Raw genomic sequence first — 10,867 nt, forward strand, 5'->3', positions numbered from 1 at the left:
CCATGATCCAATCGCCTTCCAAAAGTCCCACTTCTGAACATATGAGCCTTCTGAGGGACACCCTAGGAGGGGCTTTTTGGAACTGGCTAGATCTAAAGTGTGTGATACTGGGATTAAGGGTATGTGGTACTAAATTAGCCCACTGATTAATTTAGCATTGTTCTGGGTATAGATAATGGGAAGCCTCATCCTGGGAAAGAGAAAGAGAGACTTGCTGTTACTGCTTGCTGCCTTCTGCCTGCCACACCATGAACTGTTTCTCCCCTGTGATGCCCCTCTGCCATAACCCCCACCTTGGAACCAGCCAACTATGGGCTAAAACCTCCACAAACTATGAGCTGAAATAAACCCTTCCTCCTTTAACTTTGGGTGCAGGGTATTTTGTCTCAACAGCAAGAAAAGTAACTAAGACAAATGGCATGGAAGAGAATTGTTCACTTCATGGCAGTGAGGAAGGAGAAAGCAGAGGAAGAGTCAGAGAGAGAGGAAGATGGTTGGGACAAGATATACCCTGGCAAGGAATGCTGCAGGTCCCTACTTTGTAATGTTAGTACCCGCATCACCACTCAGGCCCTCAGATCTCACCAGCTTGGTGATCTGAGCCTTCAACACAATGATGTTTGGGGGAATATTTTGGATCTGAACTGTGACAGTCCCCAAAACATATGTTCTTGAGACAATGTCACATGTTAGGAAAAAAAATTGGAATTTTTTAGACATCTTCTGATTTTTGATTATGAACAAGGTTATAGAGTTTTTCTAACTATATTGCTCTTAGAGAGGAGCATTTCATAAAGAGAGTGGGCAATGGTTTTAAGCACTGTATTAACTGTTTAGTTTTTCTAAGCCTCATTCAGCAGGAGTCCGTGTCATTTCTAACATTGTGAAAAAGTCATGTAGTGAAAAGTATCCACTGAATTCAGCAGAAAGATCATTAATGGGCATTTGAGACAAGGCCCTGTGGAGGAAGAAGGGTTGAAGTACATTGCAAAGAGCCGAGTATGACTGAAAATAAAGAGAAGACAGAAGTACAAACAAATCTCATGAATAATTACTCTAAACAGAGAGCAGAACCAATAGATACAATTCACTGTTCCAAGGAATTTCCTTCATTACTGTGAAGGAGAGATTTGAGTAATTAAATATTTAGGAAAGAGACAATGAATAGAAGTTAACAATGGGAAGGAATAATTTTTCTTTTTTCTCCTGTACATTTTTTTTACTTGTATCAGTTTATGTTTGCAATACATAATGATTATAATCACTGTAGGAAATTGGTACATGTGTGTAATACATTTCAATTATTTTATTTCCCCTTCCCTTCACCTCCTTTTATTTTTCTAGAATCAGATTCATTTATAAGACCTTATAAAGTTAATTATCATATATACAGATTGAAAACCAAACTAATAGGCCAAAGAACATAGAAAACATATAAGACAAATTTACTAAGGCAAGTTACACTTTTAGATGCATTGTCCATGTTTGGATTACAATACTTTTCTCTCTTTCTTCCCCCCACCCCATTATCTGTCTTTTATTTTACATTTCATACAAGGTGAGTTTTTCATATAAAAAAACACCATGAGCTATTTAAGCTTGTGTGTCTGGATTATTTCACTTAACATTATGGGCTCAAGGTGCACCAGTTTTCCTACAAGTGGCTCATGTTCATTCTTTTTTTTCCCCTTAGATTCTTTTATTGATACATTTTACATATACAATACATTTACAATTATCTTTGGGTACTTGTACCTTTCCATGATATACCGTGGTTCTTATTTTTTCTCCATTTCCTGTCCTCCCTTCACCTCCTCCATCCTTCTTTATTTAAAAAGACTTTGTTTTCATTTTTTACTTTTCTTGTAATTTTTCCTTTCCCTTCTTTCCTTTCCCCTACCCCTCCCACTTCCCCTACACATTTGGACCTTTTCTTTCTATTTCACATATAAGTTATCATTTTAATCATTATTTACACTTTCAGTTTCTCACACTAGAGAAACTATTCAGTATTTACACATGTGGGTCCTATATATTTCATTTAAGAATATGTCCTCAATATGCATCCATTTAGCTATAAATGTCTCTAGTTTCTCATTCTTTATGGCTGAGTATTACTCCTTTTTATTAAAAAAAAACCTCACATCTTCTTTATCCAGTTTCCATTTGATGGGCACTTGGGCTGTTTCCAAGCTTTTGCTATTACAAACTGTGCTGCTATAAACATGGGTGAGCATATATCACTGTGGTATGATTCTTTTTAATCCTTTGGGAAAGATACCCAGCAGGGGAATAGGTGGTTCAAATGGGGCCTCTAGTCCTAGTTCTTTGAGGTATCTCCATACTGATTTCCACAGTGGTTGCATTAAGTCTGCACCCCTACCAAAAATGGAGAAGGGTTCCTTTCTCCCGACAAACCTGCCAACATTTGTTATGGGTTGATTTCTTGATAGCGGCCATTCTTTCTGGGGTGAGGTGGAGTCTCAGTGTTGTTTTCATCTGCATCTCTTAATGACCAGTGATGTTGAACATTTTTTCATATATTTCTTTGCTGCTTTTACTTCTTTGTCTGAGAAATGTCTGCTCATTTCAGATGCCCATTTTTGAATTGGGTCTTTGAATTTGGGGGGTCTGATTTTTTTCAGTTCTTTATAGATTCTAGATAGTAGACCTTTGTTTGAGGTACAGCTGCTAAAAAATTTTTCCCATATTGTAGGTTGTCTCTTAGCTCTGTTGGTAGTTTCTCTTGCAGTGCAGATTTTTAATAAGATGAGATCCCAGTTGTTGATTCTTTGTGCTAGTTCCCGTGCTACTGAGGTTTTGTTCATAAAGTCTTTTCCTATGCCAATGTCTTCAAAAGTTCTACTTAACTTATCTTCCAGCAAGTTTAGTGTTTCTGTTTTAATATTTAGGTCTTTAATTCACTTTGATCTTAGTGTAGTGCATAGTGATAGATATGGGTCTAGTTTTAATCTTTGGCAGGTTGAAGTCCAGTTTTTCCAACACCATTTATTAAAGAGGCTATCTTTCCTCCAGTGAGGATGGTTGCCTCCTTTGTCAAAGATTAGGTGAGTGAGTATGTCTGGAGTTGTTTCTGCATCTTCTAATCTATTCCACTGATCCTCGGGTCTGTTTCTTTGCCAGTATCATGCTGTTTTTATCACAGTAGCTTTTAGTATAGTTTCAAGTTGGGGACTGTGATACCCACTGCCATGTCTCTGTTGCCTAGAATTTCTTTTGCTATTGTAGGTCTCTTCAGGTTCCAAATGAATTTTTGGATTGTTTTCTCTAGTTCCATAAAATATATTGTTGGAATTTCAATCAGCGTTGTATTCGATCTATAGCACTTTCAGAATTAGAGCCATTTTCACTATATTGGTTCTTCCTACCAGGAGCAAGGGATGTCTTTCTGTTTTCTTATATCCTCTTCGATTACTTTTTTCAAAGTGCTCTAGTTTTCAGTGGAGAGTTCTTTTGCTTTCTTTGTTAGGTTGATTCCTAGATATTTCATTTTTTTGGATGCTATTGTAAAAGAAATTGCTTCCCTAATTTCTCTCTTGGTGAGTCTGCTATTTGTATACAAGAAGGCTATTGATTTTTGAGTGTTGACATTGTATCCAGCTACTCTACTGAATCTGTCAATTAAGTCTAGAAGTCTTTTGGCAGAGTTTTTTGGGTTTCTATGTAGAGTATCATATCATCAGCAAATAATGGCAGTTTAACTTCTTCCTTTCCTATCCTTACTCCTTTTTATTTCTTTCTCTTTTCTAATTGTTGTGGCTAATGTTTCCAGAACTATATTGAACAGGAGTGGTGATAGTGGGCATCCTTGTCTTGTTCCTGATTTTATCATAAAGGTTTTCATTTTTTGACCATTTAGTATGATGTTGGCTGTCGGTTTTTCATATATAGCCTTAATCAGGTTGAGATAAAGACCTTCTATTCCAATTTTCTGTAGCGTTTTTATCATGAATGGGTGTTGGAGTTTGTCAAATGATTTTCCTTCATCTATTAAGATGATCATATGGTTTTCGTCCTGGGCTCTGTTAGTATAGTGTATTACATTTATTGATTTAAGAATGTTGAACCATCCTTGCCTCTCTGGGATAAATCTGACTTGGTCAGGGTGTATGATCTTCTTGATGACCCTCTGCACTCTGTTTGCCAGTATCTTGTGGAGGATTTTTGCATCTATGTTCATAAGGGAAATTGGCCTGTATTTCTCTTTTTGGTTTGGGTCTTTCCCTGATTTTGGAATCAAAGTAACACTTGCTTCCAGGAATTAATTTGGAAGTATTGCTTCCCTTTCAATTTCATTGATGAGTTTAAAGACTAATGGCAATAGTTTTTCTTTAAATGTCTTGTAGAATTCAGCAGTAAATTCATCAGGACCTGGGCTTTTCTTTGTTGGTAAATTTTTAACTACGTTTTCAATTTCACTCATTGTAATTGGGGTGTTTAGAATTTTTACATCTTCTTCATTTACCTTTGGCAATTCATATGTATCTAGTAATCTGTCCATTTCTTCTGTGTTTTCCATTTTATTAGAGTACAGGTTCTCAAGTACTGATGATCTTCTGGATTTCTGCTGGAAGTAAGTCCTGATGATCTTCTGGATTTCTGCTGGATCTGTTGTGACTTCACTTTTTTCTTCCTTAATTGCATGGATCTGAGCATTTTATTTCCTTTTTTGATAAGGTTGGCTAAGGGTTTAGTGATTTTGTTTATTCTTTCACAAAACCAACTCTTCAATTCATTGATATTTTGTATTGTTCTCCTAGTCTCCATTGCATTGATTTCTGCTCTGATCTTTATAATTTCCTCTCTTGTATGAGGTTTGGATTTGTCATACTCTTCTTTTTCTAGGAGCTTGAGGTTCAGCATTAGTTTGTTTATTTGAGCTCTGTTTTCCTAGTATGAGCATTCACTGCTATGAATTTCCCTCAGAGAATTGCTTTCATTGTGTTCCATAGATTCCTGTATGTTGTACTGGCATTATCATTTACTTGTAGAAACTGTCTAATTTCTTCTCTATGCTCTTCTGTGACCCATTGGTTGTTCAGGAGGGTGTTATTCAATTTCCATGTGTTTGTGGGGATTTTGCAACTTCTTATGCCATTGATCTCCAATTTTATTGCACTCCTGTCTGATAATATACAGGGGGTAACTTCAATTCTTTTTCATTTACTTAAACATGCCCTATGAGCTAGCATGTAGTCAATTTTGGAGAATGACCCATGTGCAGCTGAAAAGAATGCATATTCTGATTTTTGGAGGTTTAACACTTTATAGACACCTATAAAGTCCACTTGTTCAAAAGCTTGGTTCAGTTCTAGAATTTCATTGTTGATTTTTTGTCTAGATTATCAGTCTATATGTGACAGTGGGGTATTGAGGTCCCCCACTACAATTGTATTAGTGCTTATTTGGTTTTTCATGTCCATTAATATTTGTTTTGTATAATTGGGGCATTCATATTTGGTGCATATATATTTATGATTGTCATCTCTTCCTCTTGGATTGGTCCCTTCACAAGAATATAGTGACCATCTTTGTATCTCTTAACTAGTTTTGGTTTGAAATCTATTTTGTCTGCAAATAAGATTGCTACCCCTGCTCTTTTCCACGTTACTATCACATGGAGAACTGTTTTCCATCCTTTTACTTTCAGTCTATGAACGTCTTTTTGAATTAGATGTGTTTCTTGTATACAGCATATTGTTGGATGTTGCTTCTTAATCAATTCTGCCAGTCTATTCCTTTTGATTGGTGAATTGAGGCCATTAACATTGATGGCTATAATTGATAAATATTGACTCATCCTTGTCATGATGTTTTACTGTTGTTGGCTCTTTCATTTTTTATTTTTTCCCTTTTCCTTTTAGTTTCTTGCCTTGCCTAGTGGCTTCACTCTGTTGGGCCTCATGAAGTTGTGACCTTCATTGTCTTTTTCTAGGATATTGTTTAGAATTGTTTGGAGTGCTGCTTTGGTGTTCATGAAATTTCTCGGGTATTTTTTGTTGTGGAAGTATCTAATTTCCTCCTTCAATTTTGAGAGATAATTTTGCAGGATACAACAGTCCAGGGTGGAAGTTATTTTCTTTTAGGGCTTGAAATACTTCACTCCAGGCTTTCCTTGAGGGCTTGTGTTGAGAATTCTGCTGTGATTCTGATGGGATTTCCTTTGTATGTGATTTGTTTCTTTTCTCTAACTGCTTGTAGGATTTTGTTCTTCTGTTGGGTTTCTGGGATCTTGACTATTATATGTCTAGGTGTAGATTTTTTTATCATGGCTAGTTGGAGTTCTATATGCCTCACTTATCTATATGTCCAATTCTCTACTTCTGTCTGGGAAGTTTTCTACTATTACTTCTGTGAACAGTTTTTTTATGTCAATTGTACTTTCTCCTGTTTTTTTGTGTTTTTTTGTGGACTCCTATCAGTCTTATGTTATTCTTCTTTGCATCATCTAGCAGCTGCTGGATTGATTTCTCATGGTCCCTTACTATTTTGAAGAAATCTCTGTTTTCATGGTACTATTGGCAATCCTGTCTTCTACATCTGATATTCTATCTTCACATTCCCTTAATCTGTTGTGAATACTTTCAGTGGAGTTTTTAATCTCCTGGATATCTGTTTGAATCTGTTTCATAGATTCTATTTCTTTTCTATGTTGGGTGATCATGTTTTCCATTTCTTTCTTATGCTCGGTATTTGTGGCTTCCTGCATGGTTCTGAGCTCATCTATTTTTTTCTGTTTCTGTTCTAGAGCCTCTAATCATGTCTTTCACTCTGCTCATCATCTCTGTAGTTATTTGGGAAACTAATAGTTTTGAATTTTTCTAGAGCCTCATTCATTTGTTTTGTTACTTCCTGTGCTATCAGTTCAGGGTGTCCAGGTGGCTGATTATCATATTTTTCCACCTTGTTTCCCCCAGAATTTTCCTTTGGTGAGCTAGAAGTCTGTGTTTGTGTCCTGCCAAGGTGTCTTCTCATTTTTAATTCTGTTGTTGGTGCTGTTTTTTGCTTTAATTCCTGGGCTGATACTCCAATATTTCTTATTTTGAGTATCCTTATTACTGGTGTTTTGAGCCCCTATGGAGTGATTGCTTCTCAGAGATATCTTCCAGGTATAGCTAGGCTTTTTAGGGTTTGAGTCTCTAATGACTCTTAGGCAATCTCGTTTTCAGTATACCAGGGAGGACAACTGATTAGATCAATCACATCACCTTAGCTCAGTTAACACAATCAGCATCAAATACAGCTTAGAAAATGACAATTTGTGGTAACAGTTAATCTGTCACCTTTAACCTCGTGAGCTAGATCAAAACCTAGGACCAGCCCAAAATATGTTTGTAGTGAGTAAACCCTTCAATATGTCAAATTTACCCTTTGGGATAAGGATTTAGCAGGGGTTGGGGAGGGAGGGGTAGAGAGATAGAGGGAGAGGGAAAGGTTAGAGGTGAGGCTAGAGGACATGGGAAGGTCATGCAAATTGTGGGGATCTGTTGAAGACAGGAGGAGAAGACAGAATGAAAGAACAGAGACAAGCATAGAACAGACAACAATAAGGTAGCTAGAAATTGTATTCACCTTCCTATAAAAGTGACAGTCAAGAGGACAGAGAGAAAAAAATTCAGAATGGGACAGGAACAGGAACAAAGAAGGAGAGAAATATAGAAACAGTAGGGATAGAGAGAGAGGAAAAGAAATATATATATAACAAAACAAACAAAAAGAGGTCTCCCTCTCAGGATATGTCTCTGCTGTCCTGGTAGGCAATGTGGGCAGCCATGTGTGGGTCTAAGTCAAGTAGTCTAAGCAAGCCAGCTGTAGTCTACTGAGATTCAGGCTGAGTTCTGGCTGTGAGGTCCAAGTTGAGGTCCCTGACCTTCGGCAGGGTTGAACTCTGCAAGGTTCTACTGCAGGTTCCAGCTGTCCTCCCCACTATGTGAGTGCAGGTTTCTATGGGAGGTGCTGATCCCACCAACTTACCAACCACAATGGTCCACTGTGCTTTTATTGAAGAGTTTTTCTTCACTTTCCCAGTGGGCTTCAATTTTCAATGAGGAGCCTCAGAAAGGCCTTCTCTGTTGTTCACTTCTGCTCTATCTTCTGGGGCTCATAACCATGGCCTTATGTTCCCTCTGGCACCTCCACTGTGCAGATTCAGATGCCTTGAGGCATCCATGCCACACAGTCCAGCAGGGCTCTGGCTGCTGGTGTCCCCATGACCAGGGTCTCCAGAGGGGTGGGCATGTTCATTCTTCTTTATGGCAGTGAAGTACTCCATTGTGCATAAATACCACATTTTCTTTATCCATTCATCTGTTGGTGGACATACAGGCTGTGTCCAAGATTTAGTTATTATGAATTGTGCTGCTACAAACATGGGTGTGCATCTATCACAACACCATAGGAAGATACCTAGAAAGGGAATGGCTTTTTTGAGAAGATACCTGAAACTCTTTGGGGAAGATACTTGCAAGGGGGATAGCTGGGCCAAATGGAATTTCTATTTTTAGTTTTTTGAGGACTCTCCATACTGATTTCCAGAATGGTTGTATCAGTTTACAATTCCACCAACAATGTAAAAGGGTTCCTTTCTCCCTACAGCCTCAGGAAAATTTGTTACTGGTTGATTTCTTGGTGGTAGCCACTCTTTCTGGAGTGAAATGGAATCTCAATGCTGTTTTAATTTGTGTTTCTCCAGTGACCAGCAGTCTTGAGCATATTTCATGTATTTATTGGCTAACTATTTCTTCATCTGACAAGTGTCTATTCATTTCAGATGCCCAATTTTTAAGTCTGTAACTTTGGGAGATCTAATGTTTTGACTTCTTTATATATGCTAGATATTAGTCCTTTGTCTGAGTAGCTAGCAAAATTTTTCCCATTCTGTAGGTTGTCTGTTGGTGGTTTTCTTTGCTGTGCAGAAACTTTTATTTTGATGTGATCCTATCTGTTGATTCTTGATATTATTTCTTGTGTATTTGGGGTTTTGCTCAGTGTTTTTGCCTAAACCTATGTCTTCAAGAGTTTTACCTATTTTATCTTCCAGTAGAATTGTGTTTCTCTTCTAACTTTAGATCTTTGGTTCTTTTCAATTTTATTTTTCTGCATGGTGACAGAGGTTCAACCTCTACCATGTGGACAGCTAGTTTTTCCAGCATCATTTGTTAAAGAGTCTATCTTTTCTCCAGAAAAGAGATTTGTCCCTTTGTCACAGGTAACATAGCTGAGTTTGCCAAGAGTTGTTTATGTATCTTCTATTCTGTTCTATCAGTCCATGAGTTTGTTTTTTGGCAATACCATGTGGTTTTTACCACTGTAGCTTTGCAATATAACTTGAACTTCAGGATTGTGATGCCACCTGCCTTGCCTTTGTTGCTCATAGTTGCTTTTGCTATTCTAGTTCTCTCCTGGGAAGGAATAGTTGTTGCAGGGAGATCTATGAGGAGGCTCCTGGGAGGAAAATTACATGGCAACAGGAATGGGAGAGACTTAGTTACTGAGCCAAGAAGCACATCGGTGTTTTCCATTTCAAGGGGAGCATTGGGTACGGATAATGTGAAACAGACAAGGTTACAGGCTAATGGATGTTAAGTAGGGAACTGCAGTGGTTCTAGTTTGTTCTTCCAAAGCAGTAGGTGGCACTGCCCTGTGATTAAGAGCATTTGCCCAAGAGCCAGACCTCCTTGTTCACTTCTTGCTAACTGTATTGGGCAAGTTCCTGAGCATGGTAGTGCCCCATCCGAATGATATGCATGCCCTTACCCCCTTGGATTGTCTGAAGAACTGATGAGTTAATATACATAAATTTGTGGAACATCATTCATCACACTGAGCTTTATCTGTGTACCTCTTGTTATCAGTGTGTGAAGGGCTGTCCTAGTTCCACTATAAGTGACTGAGAAATGGAAGTTCAGGGATTTCACCAAAGGAAAGACAGTCTGAGAAGAAGACTGCATGTTGCAATAAAGAACAAGAGACACATAAAAGAAGTCATGAGCAATGTTGGGGACCCAGTTGTCATTTCTCATTTGGGAGCCCAAAACTAGGCTGTCAATGTTCATTTAATTTTACATAAACACGAAGCAAATCTGACCTGTTGCCAGATATAAAAACTGTTCTTAATGGTGCGTTTGTTTGTCTTTGAAGAGTATTGGTGTACCGGACTGATACAAAAATAATACTAAAAGCAGGGTCATCTGTGACAAACTTTGAGGATAAGGTTAGGACTGTAATTCCTGATTTACCTTGGGGTGAACTCTGCAGCCTCAGATTATGATTAACTGCTGGCATCTTCAAATTTCCACCCCCAGGCCAGGTGTGGTAGCAAACCCCTGTAATCCCAGCACTTGGGAGGCTGAGGCAAGAGGATCATCGTGAGTTCCAGGCCAGCTTGGGCTACGTAGTGAGTGCAAGGCCAGCCTGAACTACACAGGGAGGCCCTGTCCCTAAAACAAAACAAAACAAAACAAAACAAAGCAAAACAAAAACAAACAAATCACTACTTCCAACACACATCCCACCCTGGAACCCAGAACAGACAGACAGTTGGGTTGGCTCAGCTGGAGGCTGTGATGCTAGGCAGGAGGATACACAGTGTGACAGAACTGAGAACACAAGCGGACCACAGATGGGCTGAACTGGTAAAGCAGTCCCTACCTTACTGCTGCGGGTAGAACAGAGATACAGAGGACAAGGAAGAGGCCAGCGGGCGTCCTGTGGTCTTCAGAGGAGAGGAACCGGAAGCAGGCAATGCTGGCATCCTGACGCCCCCATGCCACGCTGGGACACAGGGGGCGGCGCAGCTTCCAAGCTTGGGGAGCAGGGAGAGGCGGGGCCGCGAGGGGAACAGTGA

The 10,867-nt window shown here is 38.8% G+C and overlaps 1 long non-coding RNA gene across 2 annotated transcripts in view; it reads right to left on the reverse strand.

Annotated features, from left to right (window-relative positions):
- LOC110350571 (uncharacterized) overlaps nt 1-10,865 on the reverse strand; it is a 33,677-nt gene extending 22,812 nt beyond the window's left edge. For both annotated transcript variants that reach the window (XR_002397223.2, XR_002397221.2), the window contains exon 1: nt 10,672-10,865. This is a non-coding gene — a long non-coding RNA (uncharacterized LOC110350571). The remainder of the gene's footprint in view (nt 1-10,671) is intronic.
- Between the last annotated feature and the right edge of the window lie 2 nt (nt 10,866-10,867).

The sequence above is a fragment of the Heterocephalus glaber genome, unplaced genomic scaffold (genome assembly GCF_053883595.1).
Source record: "Heterocephalus glaber isolate CG9 unplaced genomic scaffold, H.glaber_assembly_v1.0 deba00001428, whole genome shotgun sequence".
Taxonomy (NCBI): Eukaryota; Metazoa; Chordata; class Mammalia; order Rodentia; family Bathyergidae; genus Heterocephalus; species Heterocephalus glaber.